Source organism: Castor canadensis, chromosome 8 (assembly GCF_047511655.1).
Source record: "Castor canadensis chromosome 8, mCasCan1.hap1v2, whole genome shotgun sequence".
Classification (NCBI taxonomy): domain Eukaryota; kingdom Metazoa; phylum Chordata; class Mammalia; order Rodentia; family Castoridae; genus Castor; species Castor canadensis.
In genome coordinates, this window is record NC_133393.1 from 132,461,058 (window position 1) to 132,486,238 (window position 25,181).

Consider the following 25,181-nt stretch of genomic DNA (forward strand, 5'->3'; position numbering starts at 1 on the left):
TGGTCTGATGCTGGCCTGGGCAAAAGCATGAGACCCTATCTGAAAAACAAGCTAAAATAAAAAAGACTGGGGATGTGGGTCAAGTGGTAAAGTGCTTGCCTAGCAACTGTAAAGCCTGGAGTTTAACGACCCCCCACACCAACAATAGATAATTAAGAAGACATATGTGGATTAATTACAGTTGATTCTAAACTCAATATGACTGGGAAAATCAGTAGCATTTTGAAGATAGCTAACTCATTCCTCTAAGCAGTATTAACTGGCCACATATGTCAGTAAGTGTTCCAGGGGGACAGGGAGCAAGACAGACTTATCAGCAGGAGAACATAGGTAGACAAGATGACCTCAGATGGCAGTAAGAGAGAGGAAGGCTGGCACTCTTAGGAATGGACCAGCTGTATGCGCTCAGGGAGGCCCCTGACTATGCATCCAAGACCCTCCTCTTTGGAGGTTTGCTTAAAGCAGAGAGGAAAACTGCTTCTTGGATATACTTTTTTAATGTGACACACAATAATTGTACATATTTATGGACTATAGTGTGACAGTTCAATACAATGGATACATGCATAATGATACATGAGGAAATATTCTATTTCCTCAAACATTTATCATTTCTTTGTGTTTGGATTCTTCTTTCTGTTCTTTATAAAGCATAAAATAAATTGCTGTGGACTATAGTACCTCTGCTGTGCTGTAGGACACTAAAATTTATTACTCCTGTCTGACTGAATTTTGGTACCTATTACCAACCTCCCTCCATCTCTTCTCCCCCCTCCAGTCTTCTATGTAACTTTTTGAGAAAGTTACATATGAGAACATGAAGTATGAGTCTTTCTGTGGGGGGCTTATTTCACTTAACATAATATCCTCTAGTTCCAATGGATATATGTTATTAACAAACATAGGTAGCATTTATACAGGGTATAATCTGAAATAAGACATTGTCGTAAGAGCTTTTAATTCCCAAAATCTTGTTCTGGAGGAAGTACTATTATAACTTGTCATTTCTCAGAGAACTGTAATCCAAAGAAGTCAGGTAACTTGCCCAAGCTTATATAATTAGTACGTGTGAGAATGAGCATTCATGAGTTCAATGCCTGCTGTTAACCTAATGAATGCTCCACTCTACCAGTTTTTACTCATTATGCTGGATGCAACTAAGAGTTGATAAGAAACCACCAGCCTGCTCTTGAGAAACTGCACATTTAAGAGTCTGAATCGCCCTATGCTGTTGGGGAAAGCTTATGACCCAAGAGCCAGAAATGAAGCCTTGAATTTATTACTACAAATAGCAGCATTTTAGTCAGCTCAAAAAAAAAGCCATCATCTCCCAGTAATTCAAGCTTCAAATTTCAAAATCATCCAACTATTCCGTCTTCTTCATTCTGTGTGTACAATGAGTCATGAACCCCTGCCACCAATTCCCTTAATCACTTATTATTTTATTTCAAAAATAAAGCACACACTCATGGTTAGACCTCCAACACTATAAAGATACATAGTAAAAAGTCTCCCATTGTAGACCACAGTGTCCTTTTCTAGAGACAACCGTTACTAAGCACACACACACATACACACACACACACACACACGAAATGGAAAAAGGAGGAAGAAGAGTGCAGATAAGGTTAGATACTAGGAGACCAGCATGGAGACTTCCACTAGCGTTCTCATGAATCACAATGGAATTCAAAGACAGTGCCTGGCAAGCTGAAGAACTTATGAAACATTAAAGGGAGCGGTGAGGGGGACAGGGGAATCTGATATAGCCAGAGCCTGGATGTGAGTATGAAAGAGGGTGAAGAGTTTTCAAAGACTTCCATGCCTGGCTTGACAAATGGTGCTATTTCAACTAGGATAGAAACCGGAGGAAATCGGCTCTTGAGTTCAGCTTAGGTCGCATTTGTGGTATCTAGAGAGCAGCCAACAGCTAGAAATGAGGGTGTAGAGCTCAAGAAAGAGGATGGGCTGCAGCAAGAGGATCTGCTGACGCCATCGGCAGGATAAGGTCACTCAGGAGAACTAGATAGCTGCATGAGAGACAGGTGTGAGCACTGCCAAATCCTAAGGAACAGGCAGAGGGGTGTCATTGCCACACCTGCCGGAAACCTATTTTTATCTGGAGATACGTCTTGGCACTTGGTTACATTCAGTCCTGTTTTGCTCATCTTTTACTTCATTTAAAGCAGGACATGTGTGACCTGCTGTCCTATAATATATGCCATCCATGTGAAGATTGAGATTTGGCAGGTTTTTAGCACTGTAGATATGTTTTCTTAAATCAGGAAATGCAGCCACCTGTAGTCAGGCTGTGTTTGAGCAATATGGCAAATGGAGGTCTGAAATAGGCAAGTGCTATTGGCTTTGCTGTCTTGTACATGGCCACCCCATCTATCCTCATGCCCAGAATAGGAACGTGAGTAGAGCAGAGCTGTCCCCATTGACCCACAGACGGTGAGAGATAAATGCCTACTGTCCACTGCATGCCACTGAGATTTTGTGGTTGTTACGCAGTATGGGTTCCCTTCTTTCTGTGAAGTATAACTTATATACAATGAAATGAAATATTCAGATCTTAAATATACCCTCCATTGGTTTTGACAAATACATATACTTGTAACCAACAGCCCCAGCAAAACATAGAACTTTGCCTTAACCCCAGAGAGTTACCTGCTGGCCCCTCTGAGTCAATCCACCTCACTCCCAGAAGCAAACACTGACCGACTTCTATCATGGCAGCTTAGATTCCATGCAGTACATTTTGAGAGAGCAGATCACCAGGTGCTGGCCAGATCCAACCCACTACTTGTTTTTGTAAGACCTATGAGCTCAGAATGGTTTTAAATATTTTTAAATGGCTGAGAGAAAAATCAAAAGAGGAATGTTTTATGACGTGAAAATTATATGAAATTCAATTTTCAGTTCCTCTACTAAAGTTTTATTCCTTTATATATTGTCTATGGTTGCTTTTACACTACAGCAGCAGAGATGAATAGTTAGATGAATAGTTGAGATACAGACCATATGTTCACAAAGCCTAAAATATTTACTACCTTGTCCATTGCTGTGGTTTGGATAACTGTCCCCCAGAGACCCATGTGTTAAAGGCTTGGTCCCTAGGCTGTGGTACTTTTGGGAGGTGGTAGAACCTTTAAAAAGTGGCCCCTAGTTGGAAATCTTCCAGTTATATGGAGGTGTAACCTTCAAAGGGATATTAAGACCCTCATCCTTTCTCTTTACCTCTTTACTCCCACAAGGTGAGCAGCTGGCTCTCCATGTACTCCTGCCATGATGTTCTGCCTTACCACAGGCCCAAAAGCAACAGGGCAAATGGATCATGAACTGAAACTTCCAAAACCATAAGCCTTCTTCCTCTGTTTAAGGTAATAAATCTTGGGTATTTTATACAGTAATAGAAAGCTGATTCATACCCCAATTACAGGAAAAGCTTGCTGATCCCTTTCTTTTTTTTTTCTTTTTCTTTTATTATTCATATGTGCATACAAGGCTTGGTTCATTTCTCCCCCCTGCCCCCACCCCCTCCCTTACCACCCACTCCTCCCCGTCCCTCTTCCCCCCTCAATACCCAGCAGAAACTATTTTGCCCTTATTTCTAATTTGCTGATCCCTTTCAAAGAAACCTGCCTCTGTCTCTACCACACAGCTACTAAGTGCAGGAGCCAAGATTAAGAAACAGGTATTCTGTCTATGGCCATACCACCCTGAATGTGCCCAGTCTCATCTGATCTCAGAAGATAAGCAGGGTCGGGCCTGGTTAGTACTTGGATGGGAGAAACAGGTATTCTGAGTGCTATTTTAAGCACAGTCCGACAAACCAGAGCCATTCATGTTCATGAAAAGTTCAAATATTCAAATACACATTGTGGAAAACAATAGCCTCTCGGAAGAACACTAATATTTTAAAGAACACTAAAGCTAAGGTACAATTCATACTCAACTGTTAGTATCCTGAACCATTTTATGAGGGCCAGCATCACTAAGAGCTGTCATAACTGAAACAGGAGTATCAAGTTATAAGCAGGAATAGGACAAAACTGGACGCCAAGGAAAGGGTTAGGAGTGTGCTGACTTTCCACCTATAAAGTACAAGTCAGATTTCCAAATGAACACATCATCAAATCTTCATTTCAACTCAGGCCTGACTCAGAAGTCCAAGCAGGCAAATTAGGCATCCCAGAAAGGATCCCTCAGGGTGAGGGCAAGAACTGGAGGTACCACTACACTGAGCTAGCTGTTTGCCACAACAGATGTGTAGATGGCCTTACCCTAACAAATGGCTTGGGTCTTAGCCTGGAAAGCAAGTGTGTTCCCTCTTGACAGTAAAATGCGAAGCTGTACCTCTACTGAGACCCTTGTAGCATTTACATCATGCCTTCTACAATAATGCTATCTGGAGACACCCTTGAACAGCATGACTTTTGGCCTATCAATCCAATTCTAAAAGCCCATTTTTTTCAGACTTTGCCCTTCTTCAGCCTCCGTTAATGGAGATGCTCCCCTTTTTCACAGATGACTTCCCCTCTGATTGAGAGTTATTCCAGTTCTACAGAGGGGTGGGGATAATAGAGCTACAGACCTCCCAGGCTCTGTCATGCAATAGGTAGGAGAATCTTGATCTGAGGCTGGCCTAGGGCAAAACGACAAATCATACCCTCTCTCTGGGTCTGCTATTCCCTGGTTTACCAGCCTGCCATGAACTCACCTAGGTAAGAGCCAGCCTGGGGGCTCCAGGCAGCCTAGCCCGGGGGAGTTCAGTAAACCTCCTACAGTCTACAACTGGCCTATTTCCAGGAGCCCCATCCTGGCAAAGTCACTTGGCCACACGGAAGCCTTTTTAGCAGCTTTGAAAAAGTTCCAATTCCTATTTATCATGAAGGACTAATCTGCTTCTTATCACTAAGCCTCTGTAAACTACACCCCACTGTGTGCCTAAGGGGGATTACCAGCTGTCATGTAGCTTTTATCTTTCCACCTACCCAGAAGCAGACAGGAAAGCTCAAAATGTGACAGAAATAAGAACCAAGAGTAAAGGGGTTCCCAAAGGGGTGCATCTGTATCTCTGAGGCACTGGAAGCATCCTACACAAAATGTAAAACATAAGTCTTGAGTTTTCCTGAATTCTCCCCTGACTTTTCTTGGTTGAAAGCCTAAAACTGATGAATACTTATCTGCCAAGTGCTGGATCTGACCAGCAAAGAAAATCAAAATTGCAAGGCAGCCAAGCATGGGTTTTCATGTAGGCAAACACACACACACACACACACACACACACACACACACACACACACGGAGAAAGGAAAGAACAGGCTGCCACCCTTCCTGAGGGTTCTGAGACAGACCTATAATTGTTTCTGAGGGTAATTCCAGACAACACAGGAATTCCTGAAAGTTTGACTAAAAGAGCGTTATCATTTCACAAGGTCACCAGGCAATGTGTGCACAGAGACACAGCGAAAATTCTGCTGTCCTATGGCAACAAAGGTCACTCTGCTGACCAGCACTCTGGTTTAGCTTCTCAGGCCTGATTTCTTTTCTAGTAACCCTTGAGACCAACAGCATGAATGTCAGAGAAAGACAAAAGACCTGTTTTTTGTGTAGAGCCAAGTGGCCCAAATCACCCCAAACAACTTTTTCAACTATGCATTGTTTAAAATGTGTCACTGGCTTCTCATTCCATAAGTTGCCTATAAGGAGGTCCATTTACTGCAATTGTCCAAATTGGGGCACTTTTGAGAGTGAAACACAGTGCTATCAATAATGCTAGGACAGGAGCCATAAGCCCGGGCTATCTACACTACGAGACCAGTCTATGGCTCCCACCCAAGGGGCTCTGATTAGGTTTGTGATCCCCCCTTCTCTCACCATCCTCTGCTGGTGTTCTCTAGCCACACTCTTGTCCTATTCTTTCAAAGTGAGGCAGGCTTTCTTCAGCCTTCTGGCCTTTGACATGCACTTTCCTCTACCATTTTTGGGTTTGAGGCTCTTAACCCGGCTCCTTCTACTCATCCCTGCTTCAGGTCTCTGTCTAGTGTAGTCAGGCAGGACGGTTTCCTCTGACTCCAGGGAAAACATTAGCTCCCTCTTATGGAATCCCACAGCATCCAGAGAAGCCCTCATTCTGTCTGCAATTATTTATTTAGTGGTTGCTGCCGCCTTCCACAGACAAAGTTCCATTGCAATGAATAAACCACAAGGCTTGGTTTCCTCACTGACAAATCCTCAGTCCCTTGTGCCGGCAGAACATAAGGAGTCACTGGATTCTGCAGCCTGAGGCACTCACTTTTAGATGCTTTCCTCTTACTGCTATGAGTGAAGAACTGTCTTTAAGTGAAGGACTGTCTTTAATCCACTTGGTGACCTAAGAGCACCTGAAGGCACAGATTATTCATTCACACAGGTACTGTGCTGTGAATGAGATGGACACTGGACAAAGAAACACAGCCCCAACCCTCATTTGAATCCTGGGCTCAGATGTATTTTAGATTTCAGAAGTTTTCACCTGAAAGTGGAAATGTTACGTAATATTGCCAGTGGGGCTGGGACATCACCCTGTATAACCTGCCACACTGACACTTCTTCAGCACAATGTGTGAATGTTCACACTAAGTGGCCTCACAACCATCTCACATTCCTTCAGGTCAAATGGTTTTGCAAGTCATTTAGTTCAGATCAGGTCAGAATTTCTACCAAAGTCAAGAAGAAACAGTTTTCCAAGAGCTTTTGGATTTCAAAATTGTGGAAAAGGGACTATGGAATTTGTAACAGCTGACATTTCATTAACTCTGCTGTTCCAGGCACTGTTCCAAGAATATGTACATATTATACAGAATTAGTACAAATTCCATGTATATCACTTTAACATATTATATATGTATGTATGAAATCTCACTTAATTCTCACAACAATTCTACCAAGTATTATCACTACAGTCTCAGGAAACCGAGGCAGGGAAGTACAATGAATACACAGACAGCAAAGTAACAGAGCTCAAAACTGGACAGGTGACCCACAGCTGGTGCCCAGTGATTACTGAACAAAGTCAATGCAAGTGTGCGTGTGCTGCTCATGGAGAACTGGGCTTGAAGCAGTTAAACAGGAAAGCTGCGTTGGTGACCCTGTCAATTCTTGTAGGATTGCCTGCCTCGATCCCCCTTTTCAGGTGTTGCTTCTACCCCAACTTCATGTTTGTGAAAAGAATGTTCTGATGTGGCCCCGATGGCTCATGCAGGGCAGGCTCTGACCCACAGTATTAGGGCCAGAATAAAACCAGCCTTTGGCACTTGGGACCTGAAAGCACAGGCACCCTCTTCCAGCGTGCCTGGACTATAAAACATGGTTCCGAGGAAAACAGAGAACAATCCACCGAGCCTAAGTAGCCAAATACAGCCTGACATAGTCTAGTGGGAAGCCTATGTTTTCTAAATTTTCTCTTCTCATAAAACATTGGCTAACACAGAGGAACAAAGGGCCAGTTGGGACTGTCTCCACTGCTGATCCATAAGGGAGAACTGTCGGGAGTCATTTGGTATGAAATTACTCAACCAATGTTCACTGAGTACCTACTATGGGCAAGCGCTCTGCTAAGCAGATGGTGAGCAAGACAGCCATGGCTCCTGTTCTCTCAGATCATACAGTTGCAGTAGAAAGTAAAGTAACAACAGTGTGAATGTCATGATCCAGGGAACAGGAGGGCAACAGAGAATACACAGCAGTAGGCTTAAATCAATTAGCAATTGGAACTGAAGTGGAACAAAAATTAATTATACTATTTATGAGCTGCTTAAGTTTAATTCTAACAAATTCATATCATAAAATTGAACAATTGTGAAGAATTACTGATATAAGCACTGAACATATGAATAAAGTCTCCATCTGTACATTGTGTCATTCTAACATTCCTATGTGAACATGGGCTGTCCATGCTGTCATTATCAACAGAAGATTAACACGATTTGTATACATATTATGAATGTCTGGTTGAAATGCCTGACAGTGGAAAAACTGATATGAGAGTGTGGTTTTCAGAAACCAGTCTAATCAATACCTTTTGTCCATTTGCAGCCAAGATTATCCAATTAAAACTGCATTCTGCAGAAAGCACTTCGTGAAAATACTACAATGTATTTGAATCTTGAGAGAAAAGTACAGCACTAATGGGATTTCAGCATCAGGAAATAGGAGGAGGGCTCAATAGAGGCTTCCATGTAAATATGGCAGGACCTGCTGGTTGTGGATACACTAACCTTTTCTCCTTCCTTATTGCTATCACCCCAGTTTTAATCAGGACATTGATATGCTCTGCTAAATACACTCTTTCTCAGTCTTCCTTAAAGTCACAGATAGTCACATATCATGGTTCTAGTGAAAAAAACCTAAGGAAAAGTCTAATTTCCTAGTAAAAGAAGACAGAGTTGATGAAAAGACCCCTCTCCAGACCCTTCTTCTCCCTTTCAAGGTGGAAGACCCAAAGACTGGACCTGCAGCTGCCAAGGTGTCACCATGACAACAAAAGTCAGCATGCTTAGTAGCTCTGCTGAGGAGCTGAAGCAATCTAACCTCTTTGGTATCGTGTTAGAAAAACACTCTCCTAGTTGCTTAAACCACTGTTCTTTGTTTTCTGTTATTTGCAACCAAACATTCCTAATAAGAATACAAGACAGAAGGTTGTATACGTAAAAGTTTTAATCTTGGGCAACTGTAGCCACAGAGACTGAGAGTTCTCAGCAGTTAGGGATTCCGTGTGGGCACCAGGAAGCAGCCAGTCTGTGGTGGAGTGGAATGAAGTACTGATCTCTCCTTTTCCCTTTTGTAATTTTTCCTTTTTCTTTGGCCAGGGGTGGAGTACTGAACTCATGGTATTGCTCTGCCATTTTAGCCACACCCTCAGTCCTTTGCTTTTGTTTTTCAGGTGGGGTTTTGAGCCCGGGCTGAGTTCAGACTATGATCCTCCTACCTCCTCCTCCCAAGTAACTGGGACCACAGTCTTGTACCACTATGCCCAGCTTGTCTCTGAGATAGGCTCTCACCAACTTTGCCTGGGCTGGCCTCAAACAACAATCCTTCTACCTCTTTCTCTGGAATAGCTGGGATTATAGACATGCCCCACCACACCTGGCTGTCCCCTTTTGTAATTTAAAGAAGTACACTACACTTTTTATTCATGTTGAAACTTCATTTGTAAATGATAAAACCTTCCTTATTTTTCTTTTTTTTAAAAAAGGAAATTATGAAATGGGACATTCAGAAACTAAATGGTTCATAAAGATTGGAGAGAGGGCAAGTGATGATGTTGCATACATGGGTAATCAATGTGTGATTTTTTTTCCTATTAGCAATAAGGGGCTATGGAAGAATTTTAAACAAGGGACTGATATAACCAGATCTCTTATGTAGAAAGATTATGGGGCTGCACAATGGGAAGCACGTTGTGAGGTGGCACAGGGAGGCCAGTATAAGATAGTAAGAAATGATGCAGGCCTGAATTAGGGCTAAGGTGGTGGGTGGATTTGAGAGATTTTAGGAGGTCAGAGGGAAAGGGTTTGGTGACAGATTGGGTCTAGGAGGTAAAGAACAAAGAGTTAAAGTGGATCCTAGATTTGATGGGGTGGTTGGTGATGCCATCCCCAGAGCCAGGGGATGCAGGAGGGTCAAGAGAATGGCAGTGTCAGAGAGGGTCGAGAGACACAGGTCCATGTAGTTTTGTGCACTGTGGGTCATCTCCATGAGAGATAAGGGTCCAACACTCAGATCTGAGCAGTAACTATAATTTGAATGCAAAGAGACAGCAATTGAAGCCATAGGTCTTACTGAGGTCATCTAGTGAAAATGAACAAAATTGGAACATGCATAAGTGAAACCACAGGGAACCCTGATATCAGGGATGGGTATAAGAAGAAACAGCCACAGTAAAGAGATGGACAGATAGGTGGGAAGGAGGCCACAGAAGAGGTGAGGAAGAAGCAGGGTGGGAAGCCTGGGAGAACTGGAGGATTGAGTAGTCTTCCATGTTCACATGACTCTAGGGAACCCTCTTCCCTGGTGCACCTGGGCATTGGTCCACCCCGTGTACATGAGGTCCTACTTCCCTGCCACAGCTAACTGACCAAGTGGTGACCAGTGAACCAAGCAGGATAGAAACCATCCCTGGGCTGAGCTCCTGAAAGGCAGGGGACCCAGACCTGGGAGTCATGCAGTGCCATCTGCCTGCTCTTATAGTTTTGGATCTGGAATGTCCTCCAAAGTCTCATGCATTGAGACTTTGGTCTCCAGCCTGTAGCACTACTGAGAGATGGAGGAACCTTTAGGATGGGGGCACCTTGAGAAAGGAAGTTAGGTCAGTGGGAGTGTGCCCTTGAAGGACATATTGGGACTCTGGCACCTCTCTCTTGTGCTTACCAGCCACCATGAGGTAAGCAGCTTTGCTTCACTGTATGTTTTGCCTTGCCTCAGGCCCCAAAATCATGGAACCAACTGACCATGGACTGAAACTGTGAGCAAAAATAAGCCTTCTTTCCCTCAGTTGATTCTCTCAGGAATTTTGTCATAGTTATGGAAAACAAACTAATACACCCCACCATGTGGGTTACCAAGCAGGCAGAGAGGAGGGAAGTGGACCAGCTAGGGAAGAGGGAGGTGGAACCTAGCCTTGGTTTGAGAAAGGTACCCTGAATCCTGATAAATGACTCTTTTATGCTAAGGCTGGTTCCAGCTGGCATGTCTTACTTGGAACTATAAAAATCCCAAAAAATATATCCAACAGGAGAGGCAGAACTATAAAGGGCTGTCTTACCTGACAGGATGAAATATGTGCTAAATGGAGATAGATGAGGTGTCTGTGAGGCTCAGGAGGAGGGGAGACTCATTTTGCCTGCAATGAAGCAACGTTTCCAGAAGAGAGGTGGCACCTGAGCTGGCACTTTAAGGATTACAAGGCTTTTGTGGGGAAAGAAAGGGAAGAGTGCACTCTAGCTGAAGGAAAAGCATCAGCAAATACAGAGAAGCATGAACATGAAGGGAGCATCAAGGGAAGGTAGGTGGTGGCCACACAGCTGCCATTCTCCTGTGCTGGTCAACTCTTGCCTGTCTTTTGGGACAGGTCTGCATCGCTCACCCGACTTCAGGCATTGTGAGGCCAATGCCTGGCACGAAGCCCGGGCTCCATACAGGCTGGATAACCGGAAGCCATGCTACTCAGCCAGCACAGTTAGAGGAAGAACACAGAAGGCTGGCTCTCATCTTAGGGACCAGCAGCAGTGGTGGGGAGGAGGGATGTATGTGCTGACAGGTATAAGAACATTAAAAGAGTATTTTTTTAAAAAGTTATAATAAAATATGAATATAAAGTTTACCATTTTAACCTTTTTTTTTTTTTGCAGCACTGGAGTTTGAACGCAGGTCCTCACGCTTGCTAGGCAGGCGCTCTTACTGCTTGAGGCACTCCACCAGCCGTATACACTTCAGTGATATTAAGTACACTCACACTGTTGTGCAGCCACTACCATCTATCTCCAGATCTTACTCATTATCCCAATTTGAAACTCCATGCCCATTAAACAATAACTCCCCAGCTCCTCTCCCCAGCTCCTGGCAAGTGTAGGTTCTTTGTATAGTGGGATCATACTGTAAGTATTTGCTTTTGTACATTTTAGTGGGCTTTTTATTTTTGTTTTTATTGTTGTTTGAGACAGTTTTTGTTACACAGCCTAGGTTCGCCTTGAACTGGCTATATAACCCTGGCTGGCCTTGAACTCAAGATCCTACTACCTCAGTCTCCTCAGTGTGGGGATTACAAGCATGTGTCACCATGTCCAGCTTTTCAGGTGCTTTAAGCTGTAAACATTTACCAAGTGGATGAGTTAGGTGAGGCAGGAACTACTGCCCTACTTTTAGAGGCCCAAGAAACTTAGGCTCAGAAAGGTAAAGTTGATTTGTCTAAGCCTCAGACTTGCAGGGATGACAAGTGCCCAGTGGCACATGAGATATTAGGCTTACCTGACCCTCACACGCTCCACAAAGACTGGTTCAAGGTACAGATTGTCACAGGACCATAGCCACAACTCTCCCCTCACACCAAGTGGCCTCTCTGTGCCTAAAGACGTGGTTTGAGCACTTCACTAGGATTAACAATTAGAACAGGAAATAACCAACGTGCAGAATGGAGCCAAATAAGCAGGGTGAAACTTCAGAGAGGCCTAGCCAGAGGCCAGTGTGTCTTTCTATGATCAGTGTGCCTTTACATGGTTCAGTGTAGAGATGGCTGGCAATAAGCTCTTCAGTTGCAATTATTTTTCATTTATGTCGATAAAGGGATGTTTGGCTTATCAGAAGTCAACAGAGAGAGGACAAAGTCATTGCCAGCCTGGATTATTAATCTGCACACTTATCTGGAGTCCATTGGAATAGGCAGCAGGTAGAATCGTAGTAGAAAGTCCTAAATGATTGGTTCTCCTCTTGCTTGAGGACCTGGTGCTTGGGTTACTCTTGGTGACTGAGTATCTTCCCATTCTCAGATTGAAAGTCTGCTCATGTTTTTCTCTACATGATCATGACTGACACAAAAGACCTGCTAAGACACTAAAAACTGCTAAGAGACTTTAGGTTTGTTTGTTTTCTAGAATCAGAAATGATTCAGACTGTATTATCTTCCAAATCAATGTAATGCATGCAGAAAGCTGTTAGTGAATCTGAAGGAAGTGAGTGGCATGTATTTCGTTCCCATCAATATCTATTAAAATAATTTATTAGGGGAGTGTATGTGTTACAGAAAGAGCCTAAGTAAGTTTCTGGAGGGGGCGGAGTTATCAGATTAGAGTGAAATTTGGTTTTCCTCTGCTATCCTGCTTAGGAAGAGTGGCTCAAATAAAGACTGAGTTACTTATAAAAATATAAGCTATGCTTTCTTTGTAAATAGGGACATATGATGAGTAGATTTTCTGTCCTGTCATAGGACTAATAGAGGAGACATTTAGGATAAAATGTGCAAGTGCAAGGGCAGAGATACATGCAGGAGACAGGGACTCTAAAGAGAGGCTGAAATCCAGCCTGGGCAGGCTCATACACTAGAAAAATGCACAGATGGTAAGCATTCCATTTGATAAGTTCTAACAGCTACATACATTTGTATAGCCACCATGAAAATGAGATTAGAACATATCCATCACCTCAGAAAGGCCCCTTGCCCCTCTCTCTTCCCTAGTTTCCGACTTTAAGCATTACAGATTCGTTTTGTGTGCTCTTGGACTTCACAGAAACAGAATCTTTTGTATGTATGCTTTTTTTCTGTCTTTGAAGGCTGAGTCTTAAACAATTAACAACACTTTAGCTCAGCAAAGGTGTGGCATAAAGCAGAAGCAGAGAGGTGAGAGGCCATGTGGTGTGTAGAGACAGGGTGAGGCAGTTGGAGCCTGGAACACTGGGCAGGAAATGACAAGAGATGGGAAGGCAGGCAGGAGAGAGGACAATCACCAAAGGGCCAGGACCCAGGATTTAAGGGCTTCAACTATATTCCATGAGCAAACAGGAGCAAATGAAGGCTTAAACCAGCAATGGATGCACTAAATTTGCAAGTTTTGAGCCCTGCCAGGATTCAAGCCCAGCTTAACTCCAAACAGTCTGCTCTTTTCATCTGTAGAAAGCTACTTTGGAAGTAAGGGAGGCCCGCTAGGGTAAGCTGTGAATTGCTGCATGCAGAGGACAATGAAGCAGCTATGGAGGATGGAAAGCTACTCCACACTTGGGAACTGGCAGGAGTGTGACGCCACTCCACAGTGAAGAATGGGAGCTTGGAAGGCCAAAACCTTGGCAAGTTCAAGGCAAGGGTCAGACATTCCCTGGATCCCTGATTCTCTTTTAAAGGTGATGCTAATGTCTCAACAAAACATCCCTGGAGAGAGATGGTCTGGCTCGCTCAGGTGAAACAAATTTAAAGAGATGCAGCCATCTCATATTTTTCAGAATTCTCCCTTTCAAGCCCAATACATGCAGCCCTTATGCTGGGTTTAAACTTCTCTTCACTGGCCAAGTACACTTATTTCTTCACATCACTCCTACAAGGGACCAATGATAACACTGAGTCAGTTTCCAGAAAATGTCGTCAGAGTGACCCCACCTCCCACTCCAAACTTAAAATATGCTCCAAAATGTGATTAAAAAAAAAGGTAAGAAGAAGGAAAAGGCAGACTGGTATTTTAGAATTTAAAATCAGGAAAAAACTATGAATTTACCTCTGTCACATAACTTAATTACTCTTAGGAGATTAACTAAACAATAAAAGACCCAAAGTACTAGAGAAAAAAAGGACTGGAAATATGACGTGTGTGTGTGGAGGGGGCGTTGATGAAAGTCTGGGATATGCAACAATCTGTTAAGCTTTCCTAATCTTATTTAACCATATTATCTCTTCCAAGAAAAATACCCGCATTTTACAGCCATCAGACCTACTTTGGAAAAGGTTGAAATTATTTTCCTTTGCCTAGAAAGCATCCCCCTCATCTTTCAGCACCCCTCTTTTTCACTAGCACTGTTTCCTTTTCAGATCTCTTCTGGAAGGAACTTCCTTATAGAGACCTTTCTGGAGTATCCCCCACATCGCAAGGCCATGTTAACCTATATTCCAGGGAATACTGCAAGGTTCATGGAAGGGGTAAGAAAAGGGTGATTTCTAGATCAAATAATAAGAAAAAGTGACTAAAAATTTTTATGGAGAATTGTAGTTGTTCTGGTCTTATTGGATCAAGTCCGTACTTATAAGGGGTTGACTTTCCTATATGGATGTTCAGTTGAGGGAGTCAAATGCTATAGTACAAGTAGAGAAGCTAGGGACATCTTTGTTAATAAGGTTAGAATAAAGTTTATTATTCTCTTGTGGATTAAACCAAACTAACAGACTGGAAGTTAAGACTACTAATTAATACTAAGAGAACTAAGATTCTCATCAATAAATGGAAATGTAAAGGAATAATCATACTGCATCAACGAACTAGTGTCAGGCAGAGCCTCAAAGCCAAAGTGGTGGATAGATGTGAAGTAGAATTTTAGTCAAGGTAAAGGAAAATTATTAAGAAAATGGACATAATAATTACACGTAGCCCATGGAATCCTGTTGCTACTAAAAAAAGAAAAAGAAAAAGAAAACAGGAGGATGCATAGCTTCTGTCAGAAACGGTAAATGATGCTTCCAGATACTCTGAAGCTTGAAGCATCGTAACTCAGGCTCCTAACAGGATGGTGATCAGAAGACCTTGGGTTCTATGTTTATGATTTCTTTCTATTAAATGGTGCTGAGCTTGGGTAACTGAGTCTCCTGAAGTACTAGTACTGAGGCACTTCAGGTGGGAAGAGGGATACCTGTAGGTGATCAACATCCTCCTAATTCAGGTGTGGGAGCTAGGCTTGAGTAAGAAAAGGCTCAGAAGAATCCCAAGAAAAAGAATACTTCAGAAAGAATGAGTTATCCTGTCTTATAATCCTTTTTGGATAATCAGGGTATGGTGACCTTGGAATGTACCATATCTCATCACCATTGATGTATAGTGAGTGATAAATCATGGCAGCTGCCTCTGTGTTGTAACTGCCTATTTAGTGGGCTGCTTTCCAGAGCCTCTGCAAACATCTTCAAGTCAAGGACTGTCTTGTTCACCACTGTATCCTGACACTTGATGCAGTGTTGACAGTGAATACTTGCTCAATAACAGATTAACAAATGACAGCTGATAGGTACAACCTTGGGTATCAGTAATTTAAATGGGGGAGGGCACGGCCTACCTGTCAGGGAGCACCCTACACAGCACTGAAGGAAGAGGAGGAGGTGAAGATACAATTGAGCTGGCGAATTTTAAAGTCCAAGTTCAACCTGAAAACAGTCCCAAAGAAAGCAGTAGTATTTAAAAAAAAAAACTTGACAGCAGGGGGCTGGCCAAGCTCTGCCTCTGACTGGATGTGGAACTTAGAACAAGCTCCTCAGCACTTATCTCTTAGAAGTCCACTGTGTATACAATGGGGAGTGAGCAAAATTAAAATGGTAAATATTTTTGTATGCCTGGATATAAAATTAAATGAACCATCATTCATAATTTATATAAAACTGATAGATGCTCATTATACAAAATGTTTTCTTCTTAAAGAAGTAAAGGAGAGATTATCCTATAATCCCATCACTTGGAGCTTCAGGACGGCAGGGAACTACAAAGTCCTTTTAACTCTGTATTGTGCAAAATATTAAAGATATAAAACAAAAAAATGAATCACTCAGAAACAAAATCTTGGAGTATTTCCTTCTAGTTTTTAAGACTGCATGTGATATTGAGGGGGTGGGGGGGAGAGGGAGGGGGCAGAATGGGTGGTAAGGGACGGGGTGGGGGCAGGGGGGAGAAATGACCCAAGCCTTATATGCACATATGAATAATAAAACAATAAAAAAAATTAGCCTACCACATGATCAAGCACATACATGATAGTTTTGCAAACTTTGCACTGAGATTAAAAACCAACCTATTCTCTGGTCAAGGAATGTTAGGCTCTCTGTAACAGCTATATCACTGAAATTATTGGTTCTTCCCTTCCCTCTTTGCTCTGGAGGTGGAATGGATGCTCAAAGCTGCAGCAGCTTTCTTGTGACCATGAGTATTAGAATGTTCACAGGAATAGCAAAGATGTTGAATCAAATGAACCAAGCCAGAAGCTCTCTATATCAGTCTTCTTGTTATGTGAAAAAATGAATCCTTATTTATTTTAGCTACCATAAATAATTTTTATTAGTTATTCCTGACATAAAATGAAAACAGCTTTTCATGCCATTAAATGTACTCTTCTAAAATACCGTTTTAAAGGACTACCAGAATTCATTTAACCAATTTTTTTCTTTTACCACCACCCCCTAATCAATTTTCTATTTTTCAGCATTAAATCACTTTCCATATAACTCTTAAACACTAGACAAAGGTTTTGTACATATACATGCACAACTATTTTCATAGGTTAAACTACTGGCAATGGGATTTCTTGGTTAAAGAGAAAGCCTATTTTTAAGGCCAACACCAATTTGTATAACCACATTCTCTCCCAAGACAGTCATGTCATTTTTAAATTAAAAAACAAGCTAGGCCCAAACCCCTGTCTCATCAATATATCATTTCTAAGGTTCCTTTTACAACCAAACATCTCTGACTTGACTGTGAAGATTTGGATGTGAGTTTTCCAGGACGGACAGCTGACTACAGCCTTGTGATTTGTTTCCAAAGCACAGGTTGACGGTGTCCTACAGTGGAATCCACCAAAATCTCCCCACTGTTGTGAGCCTGGGTTCATTTCAGTAGAAGGCTCCCTAACCAACAGTCAACGCCCAACATCTGTGCCAACTCAGAGAGGAGCTACCAGAACAAGCATGTGGACAATGGAACCCAGAGAGACAGGATGGTCTCTTGGGGAGGGGGAATGACACATTTTAAAGTAATAAAGAGGGAAGAAAGGGAGTAAGGGAAAAGACAAAGCACCACCCTGTGGTGCTCCCCTTCTGGGTTTCCGGAAAGCTGCTCCCCTCAACGTCAGCAGCGTGCTCTGTCTCATCCTTCCTGACTCTGCTCCAAGGGGCCTCCTTGGGGGTTCTTCTCCAGCCACCCAACCTGACTGTCACATCATCAGGGTGATTTTCCTGGCTCAATGACATGTGTCTGTGTCCATTGTCAGTGTCCCCCCAACCCCCAGGACAGTTGCTGCAGCTGTGCAAGACCTCACTGTTGGCCACTCATAATCTCCAACAGATCTTAGTCAATATTTGTTGAACAAAAGAGCAAGTGAACAAATTGCTGATTTTCTAACCTCTGACCAAACACAGAGATGATCATGGAAAGATGATGGTGAGTAAACTAATTGCTCTGTGGGCTTGGTGAGCTTGAGCTCTTCAAACAACATGGCGGTGAGCTGTGAGGAGTCCAATGTCCACGGCAACTGCCACCTATCAGCACCTTAAGGGTCTAGGCAGGACCTCGTTCCCAAAAGAATGAGCGGCATCCCTGTCCCATAGGCTTTTCACACTTATTTTTGGTATTTTGTTCTTATCAGTCTTTAAGTGCTATTTAATTTTGGGGGGTGGCACTAGAGATTTAACGTAGAGCCTTCTGCCTGCTAGGCAAGTGCTCTATACTTGAGCCAAGCCCCAGCACTTTTGAGATAGGATCTAGCTAACTTTTGCCTGGGCTGGCCTTGAACTCACAATCCTCCTGCGTCTACATCCTAAGTAGCTGGGATTACAGACATGTACCACTACACTCAGCTAGAAAATTTTTCCTTAAGACAGTTTGAAACAAACAAGGTAAAAAGAATAGCATAATGAACCCCATATATCTGTCCCTCTTATTTCATATCCTCTCATACTTTCTGTAAATGTACTGAGACATTTTAAAGCAAATATCAGACACCATATCTTAAACACAATTTGTAACTGCTCCCATGTCCTGAGATGGCCTTCAGAAGGGATAAAGCCCAGGGAAAGCAATGAGCACACACATAGATACTGCAGAGTAAAAGTTGCTTACTGGTGCTCCATCCAATGGCAGCCTGCTGCTTTTTCCTCATTGACCTACACGAACAGGAAGATTTCCAACTAAATGCTTAAAACACGCTGAGCAAAGAAACCTTTTGATCTCTATGGAAAGCTTCAGAGCCAGCAGGCAATTGTCCAAAAGCACCAGACTCCAAACTGTAATAAGCCAGGTCAAACGGACACTTGTGCCTGACACCCAGTTATTTCCATTGTCACATTTCTGCTTATATACTTTCCCTGCTTAATTCTGGATCCTGGAAGGAGCCTTGTTCACTAAGTGGTACTGTCTTCTTTTCGTCTCACGAGCAAAAGAGGATCTTTCACTAGAGATGCCTCGGAGAACAAATGAGAGAGCAGGCACAGGCTGGGCTCTCGCTGTGGAGGGTGGAGGGTGGAGGGTGGTCTCTGGGGAGCCGGGGGCCTGAGCTCTCTGAGAGAGGATCAGTTGGTGATGGGCACACAGATGCAACTGACAACTTGCTCAAGTGCAGTGTCTGCCACAGGCAAGCAGGAAATGAGCTAAAGAATTAATGATGTGGAACTAAAGGTCCTGGAGGTCCCCTGGAAGGCTGGAATTCTGACCACCCAGGCGACGCATCATAAACAGCTAAAAGAAAACTTAACCCATGACACAGAAAAATAAAGCTTTGTGATTGACTACCTTATCGCAAGAGTTATTTTCCTTCTTCTGCATTACTTCTAAGTCTTTGTCCTTCGGGAATTAGTTAATATACAGTTGGGATCTTGGCCTATGGGCAATTTTATGTCCATTCTTGCTCACTTAGTATAGTGAACACACTGCCATGTTGGTGCCTCCCGGAGAATTGTTTTCAATGGCTTCCGGGTCTGCAGGTGAGCCAACAAATCCTAAGCTACTTCTCTGCTCTGTTCTTTCTCTTTTTCTTGGCACATTCATCTTTCTTCTCAGAGATTAGAGGAAGTGTCCCTTTGTCTCAGGTTCACATTCATCTCCCATCTACTTTAGTCTTTTCAGGCTGCTGGAATGGCTCAAGTGGAAAGCATGAGGCTCTGAGTTCAAACCCCAGTGCCACCAAAAGAAAAAAAAAATCCCAGATTTTTTTTTTAATCCCACAAAAAAGACTTTAGTCTTTTGTTCACCAAGCAGCTACATATGCTGTTGCCTGCATGCAATGCTTTTCTGGTTTTGTTTTGTTTTTTGCTTTCTTTGGCAGGGCTGAGGTTTGAAGTCAGGGCCTTGTGAACGTAGGCAAGCGCTCTACCACTTGAGCCCCTCCCCCATTCTGGCCAGGCCTCAACACTTGCCCTATCCCTACCCTGGGGCTCCTTACCCGCACATAATCTTCCAAGTCTCTTCTCTGTCCCCTACCATCAAAAAAGTGCCTCAAACAGGAAAAAAAAATAATGGTAGCCCTCATCACAGGCTGCAATTGTCTCCAGATCTGTGTCCACTAGACTCAGAGCCAGATCCATTTTTCTGAATCTAAATAGCTGTGTGGTCTTGGTCTCACTTGAGCCTCAATTCCCTTACCTGTAAAAGAAGAGAGTAAAACTTGTTCTCCCATCTATCAACAAGGATGCTTTAAGATCACATGATACAGCAAAAGAAGCTATTAAAACAAGTAGATAATTATTACAACACGTATCTGCTACCTAATTCTAAATAACATCATCATTGCCCTTCGAGGCTCATAGACTCAGACAAATGACAGCTAACATCTAAGGATTGCCACAGACATTGTCCTGGACAATTTATATGCATTGCATCCTCGCTGCATGCGCAGAACAAGATCCAGTATAACTCTTGCTTTTCAGAGGCTCGGAAGACTGAAATAGTTTGCACAAGCCTACACTACTTCATGTTATGATGTCGAGAACTCAGAGCAAGCCTCTTCCTCTAAAGATGCCCAGACATACATCCTCACAAAACAGTGCAGATGATTTCTAGATGTTCATGAACCCCTGAAGCTCATCTCCTTTGGACCCCTGTTCAAGACCTTGTATACAGGAAAATGAATTGTGCGGAAAAGCTCAAAGATTTATACCTCCCACAGGGTTGAGAGTTTATGGAAGTAAACTCTGTCAGCAAGAATTCTGGAGAAAACCTTGCAGCCTGGGAACAGGTTGTAAATCTTGGGGTCTCACTAGACATCGTTTCCTTGGCAACTTAAGCCATAGGACTGATTGAAGAGTCTTGGCCTGAATAAGAGCCACATGGCATAAATACTGCACTCTGATAAATCAGGTGCTGGGAGAAGCTGAGGGTACTGTCAAATTTCAGCCACCAGCTAGGGGAAGACGCTGGCAAGAAACAGTCTCTGAGGACACACTGCTTGATGCACTCCACAAACTGGAAACATAATAGCTAACTAGAGGCCCAAAGGAACGGAAGTGGGAGCAGGAGCAGGTAAAACCATCTGGCCTTGGTCTGTGCTAATCTCCAAAAGGCTTTGGAAGCAGTGAAGCATCACTGTGGGTGTGAAAAGTGAGTGTGTCTCCCACTGAGCAGAGTGAGAGCAACACCCTGGTCACCACACATGGGGAAACACAGCTCTCTGCAGTAGAAAATGCTTGGGATCATGCCACAATCCAAACAAGCAAGGAAGACATGAGAGGCAAACATGTTGAGCCAGTCTGGGCGTTTCAGCATGGCACTGTGTGGGCAACGCCTGAGACCACCTGGGAATGAATGAGCCAAGCCAAAATGGTTTCCATAGTGAACGTTCCCAAAGGCTTGGGGAATATGCAGGGTCCAGAAAAGAAGCCTGCTGAGTGCCAGGAGCTGCAACTGTCCCCACACAGATGAGGACAGAGAGGACAGGAGAAAGGGAATGTGCCTGAAGGAACTGGTTGGGGTTAGGTCAGGGGGAGCTGAGAGAACTCCCTAACCCTGAGCCATCAAGCTTGGAACTAAGTTACTGAGGAATGGGCCAAGCACCCCATTGGAGAGACAGGCCCCTCCATTAGAACAAAGCTGACTTGGCTTTAAATAAGGAGCAGGAAGGACGGAGGGTCCTCTCGAAAACATATTTTTGGTGGTCCACAAGTTAAAAGTCTGGCAGTGTGAGCGTGACAGAGAGAAAGAGAAAGAGAGAGAGAGTGAGAGAGAGAGAGAGAGAGAGAGAAAGAATTGCAGGTTTGCAATCCTTAATCTGCAATTCGAAAAACAGAAATTTTTCCTTAAGTGTATGCAAATCATTTGGTAGAAAAAACTGACCTGAAATGACATGACGTTATTATAATCTTTACTTAACTGCATCTGATATGAATTCTCATATGTCTTACTGAAGACATATTAGCGTGTCTGTTTGCAGAGTGGTGTCCCCAATCCTCACTGGAAGTATTAGGCAATACAAGGTATAATAAGCAAAGAATTTCCTGACAATTTTCAGGTGAGCGATTGTAGACACCTATCTCCTTTTCTACAGGTCAGTAAAAAAAGGAGGAAATGTTTGCCCAAATGGGATAGGGTAAATATAACACAAAAGGAACCTACAAGGCGCTTTAGCCTTCACGTGGGAAGATGGCTCTGGGGCAATCTGGGTAGTGTATGTCCTCATGGGATTCATGGAGCACCCCATGAGTATTTCTAGTTCTAGTTTCTAATTTCTCTATGATGTTGGATTCCATTCAACTCTAGCTCTACACTCCTATAAACCCAAAGCAGCACTATACCTTTCACTCATATGATGAAATGTGAAGGTCCTTCTGCTGCATGGTGAGACTGGGTGACACAGTCATTGGTCTCTTGGGCCTCCCCAGAAGAATGTAAACCGGATCCTTTTCTTTCCAGGTGGCTATGATCTCAGAAAGGGAGGATAACATCCATAAAATTGAGAGGGCTGCTTGAAGATTCCAACAGGGTTTTAATGAACAGGAAAAGGGGCCCCAGGCTTTTCCATCTGACAATCTACCTTGCCTGTTACAAAGCAGAGGACTATTTGGGGTTCAGGGGCTGTGGGGCAGGGTTAAAAATGAGTAAAGATGGTGCATAATGGAAAGGCCCTGGATTCAAAGCCAGGCACCACTGCTTAACAGTGGTGTGACCAGGGAAAATGTACTTCTCTGGAGTTGCATATCATCTGGAGAGAACCAGCATGTTCTCCCAGGGTTTTTATGAGGTTAAATGACTTGTAACACACCCTGTACACAACAGGCACTCACTAGACAGTAGCTATTATTGTTGCTGCTGTTAGATTCAGGAGTGTGGCTGGGGCCTGGCTTCTGATTCTACCAGATTGCCTGCCTTAGCAGATGCAGGGATATTGACTTCTGGGGCAGAGTCAGCCAATAATAAACACACATAGCAACAAATCATGTCGGCAAACCAATCTCCCGCAGCTAATAACTGCTTCCCAGACTCCTGTGTTTGCTTTGTTAGAGGAGCTAAGTAGCTCCTAACAGCTATGAAACCAAATCATCTAGAAGGCACAAATCCCATCAGCATTAGTTTCTGTGGAGGGCCTGGTGCTGAGGAAGAGGCCATGTAAACCGTCCCTTTGGAAGGACACTAAGCAGAAAAGATGTCCAGGGCTTGTCTGAGGATGACCTTACTTCCCTCATCCATTCAGGTACAAACATTTACTACTCAGTAGGCACTGTGTGCCAAGTACCATAAATAGATATTGGGCCACAAAACCGAAAAGCCTGCCCCCTTCCCTCTAGTGGCTTGGACTGGGGTGCAACAGGTGTGTTCCTGTGATGGAAGTCTGTGCATGCTGACAAAAGGTATGCATGGGGCACAGAGAGGATCACCTAAAATAGACATTTCCCTGTGGCTGCTATTTCCATAACATGAAATTTTATATATTGAGTGCTTGTAACTTCTGAAATCAGAAAAAAAAAAAAAACTAAAGGAAAACTAAAGTCCAGTGGTAGAGACAGATTATTTAGCAAATATTGAAATAATGGGATAAGTGAAAATTTGAGAATGTCTGAGTATTTTGGTGGGAAGAAAGAGGGTGTCCCATACTGCCTTGGTAAGGGGAGCAGCCAGGACTCCCAAAGAAAACACCACTTACAAAGAGATCTGAACACTGACAAGTCGACTGAGGGAGTGTGGGTTAGCACAGCATCTTTGCCAGGCAACCTGCAATGGTTATAAGCATTCAAAACATGTTTATGCCTTGACATAGATGTTCCTCTTCCGGTATTTTAGCAGAGAGAAATGTCAGGAACATACACGAAGGTCCAAGTAAAACAATGTCTATTCTATCACTCTATGCAATAGGAAAGCACTGGGGAATAACCTTCCTGGCAATCAACAGAACGTCATTCAAATAAATTATGGTGTAGCCATACAGCACAGCAATAAACCCACGGAAAAGAATGAAATACAATTGACATAGTGTATGTAAGTTTCAAAAGGCAAGTTACATAATGTGAGCTGATTTTGTAGAAATAATTTGATGTATTTTGTAAATAAAATGTTTATATATGAATTGGAAGAATCTGAAGAGAGAAACAACTATGAAGGCACAGTAGAGCTGGTGGGGTGGGGGGTAAGGAGAAAGAATCATTTTCTCGTTTACTTTCTGTAGGGATAATATATTCCTTTTCTTTAAAAAGTTTACTAATTAGCAAATTACAGGTTCAGAAGACAGAGGTTTGGGTGCAAGCGCATATTCAGAAACAGTTCAGGCCAGGAGTGCTGGTGTACGTCTGTAATTGCAGCTACTCAGGAGATGGAGACAGGAGAATTCCCTTAAAGACCAGCAAAAAGAAAAACAAGCTAAAGAGCAAAAGCGTTAGGAGTATGGCTCAAGTGGTAAAGCACTCAGTGCGAGATCCTGGGTTCAATTCCCAGTAAGGGAGGGAGGATGGGTGGGCTCTATCCTGCTTGAATTCAGGAGGCCCAAGCGTCCAGGACAGAGAGATGAGTTTTGCTTTGGGAAAGCAGCAGCAGAAACATGGGGTTTCAGCCTGGAGGACAGGAACACACAAGAGTAAACGAACAGTGCCCTTTACAGGGAAAGCGTGAGAGCAGAAGCACAGAACTCAAAGACAAGGGCCCTGCAGAGAAAGTGGACAAGGGTCCTCCAGAGTGGGAATACAGACATTCCACTCAGTGGGCAGTGCCTGAGATGTGGATGGAGGAGAGTGGCTAAGACAAATCAATTCCCTTGTTGGTTTGGCCAGAGAGAGAGAGAGAGTCAGGGAAGAGAGAAAGCTGTTCTGAACAGCAGAGTACAGGGAATGCGGGAGAGGGGGAGGCGGAGAGTAAGTGAGATGCCAACTTGCACACTGTTCTGTGACGATTCTGGTGGCACCACAGCCGTGGCCCCAAGGAGCAGTGTCCTCCAGGGTAAGCGTCAGACTCACTGTTGTTCCGTGCCCCACCTCCTCTTTTCTTCTTTTCTCTTGGTAGATCTTGCTTACTTTGGCTCCTTTTTGGAGCCTGATCCTCCTCTCAGAAAGATCTCCTGTAAGTCATTTGTCCGAGCTTACAGTAACTCTTACCTTTCAATGCATTTTTATCTCAGGCCCTAATTTCTAAATAAAGACTTTTAAGAAGTGATTGGGGGCAATAGGTGGACAGTGAAGCAGATTCACCTACATTTGGAAGCTAGTCTTCTTTTCATTCATCTAAACAACATAGGAAAGTCTCCCAGAATTGCTATTTTGGTCCAGAATCTGTATGTTG

General features: G+C 43.3%; 1 protein-coding gene across 3 annotated transcripts in view; it reads right to left on the minus strand.

Annotated features, from left to right (window-relative positions):
- Tmcc3 (transmembrane and coiled-coil domain family 3) overlaps nt 1-25,181 on the minus strand; it is a 269,620-nt gene that overhangs the window by 148,986 nt on the left and 95,453 nt on the right. The gene's annotated exons all lie outside the window — the stretch shown is intronic.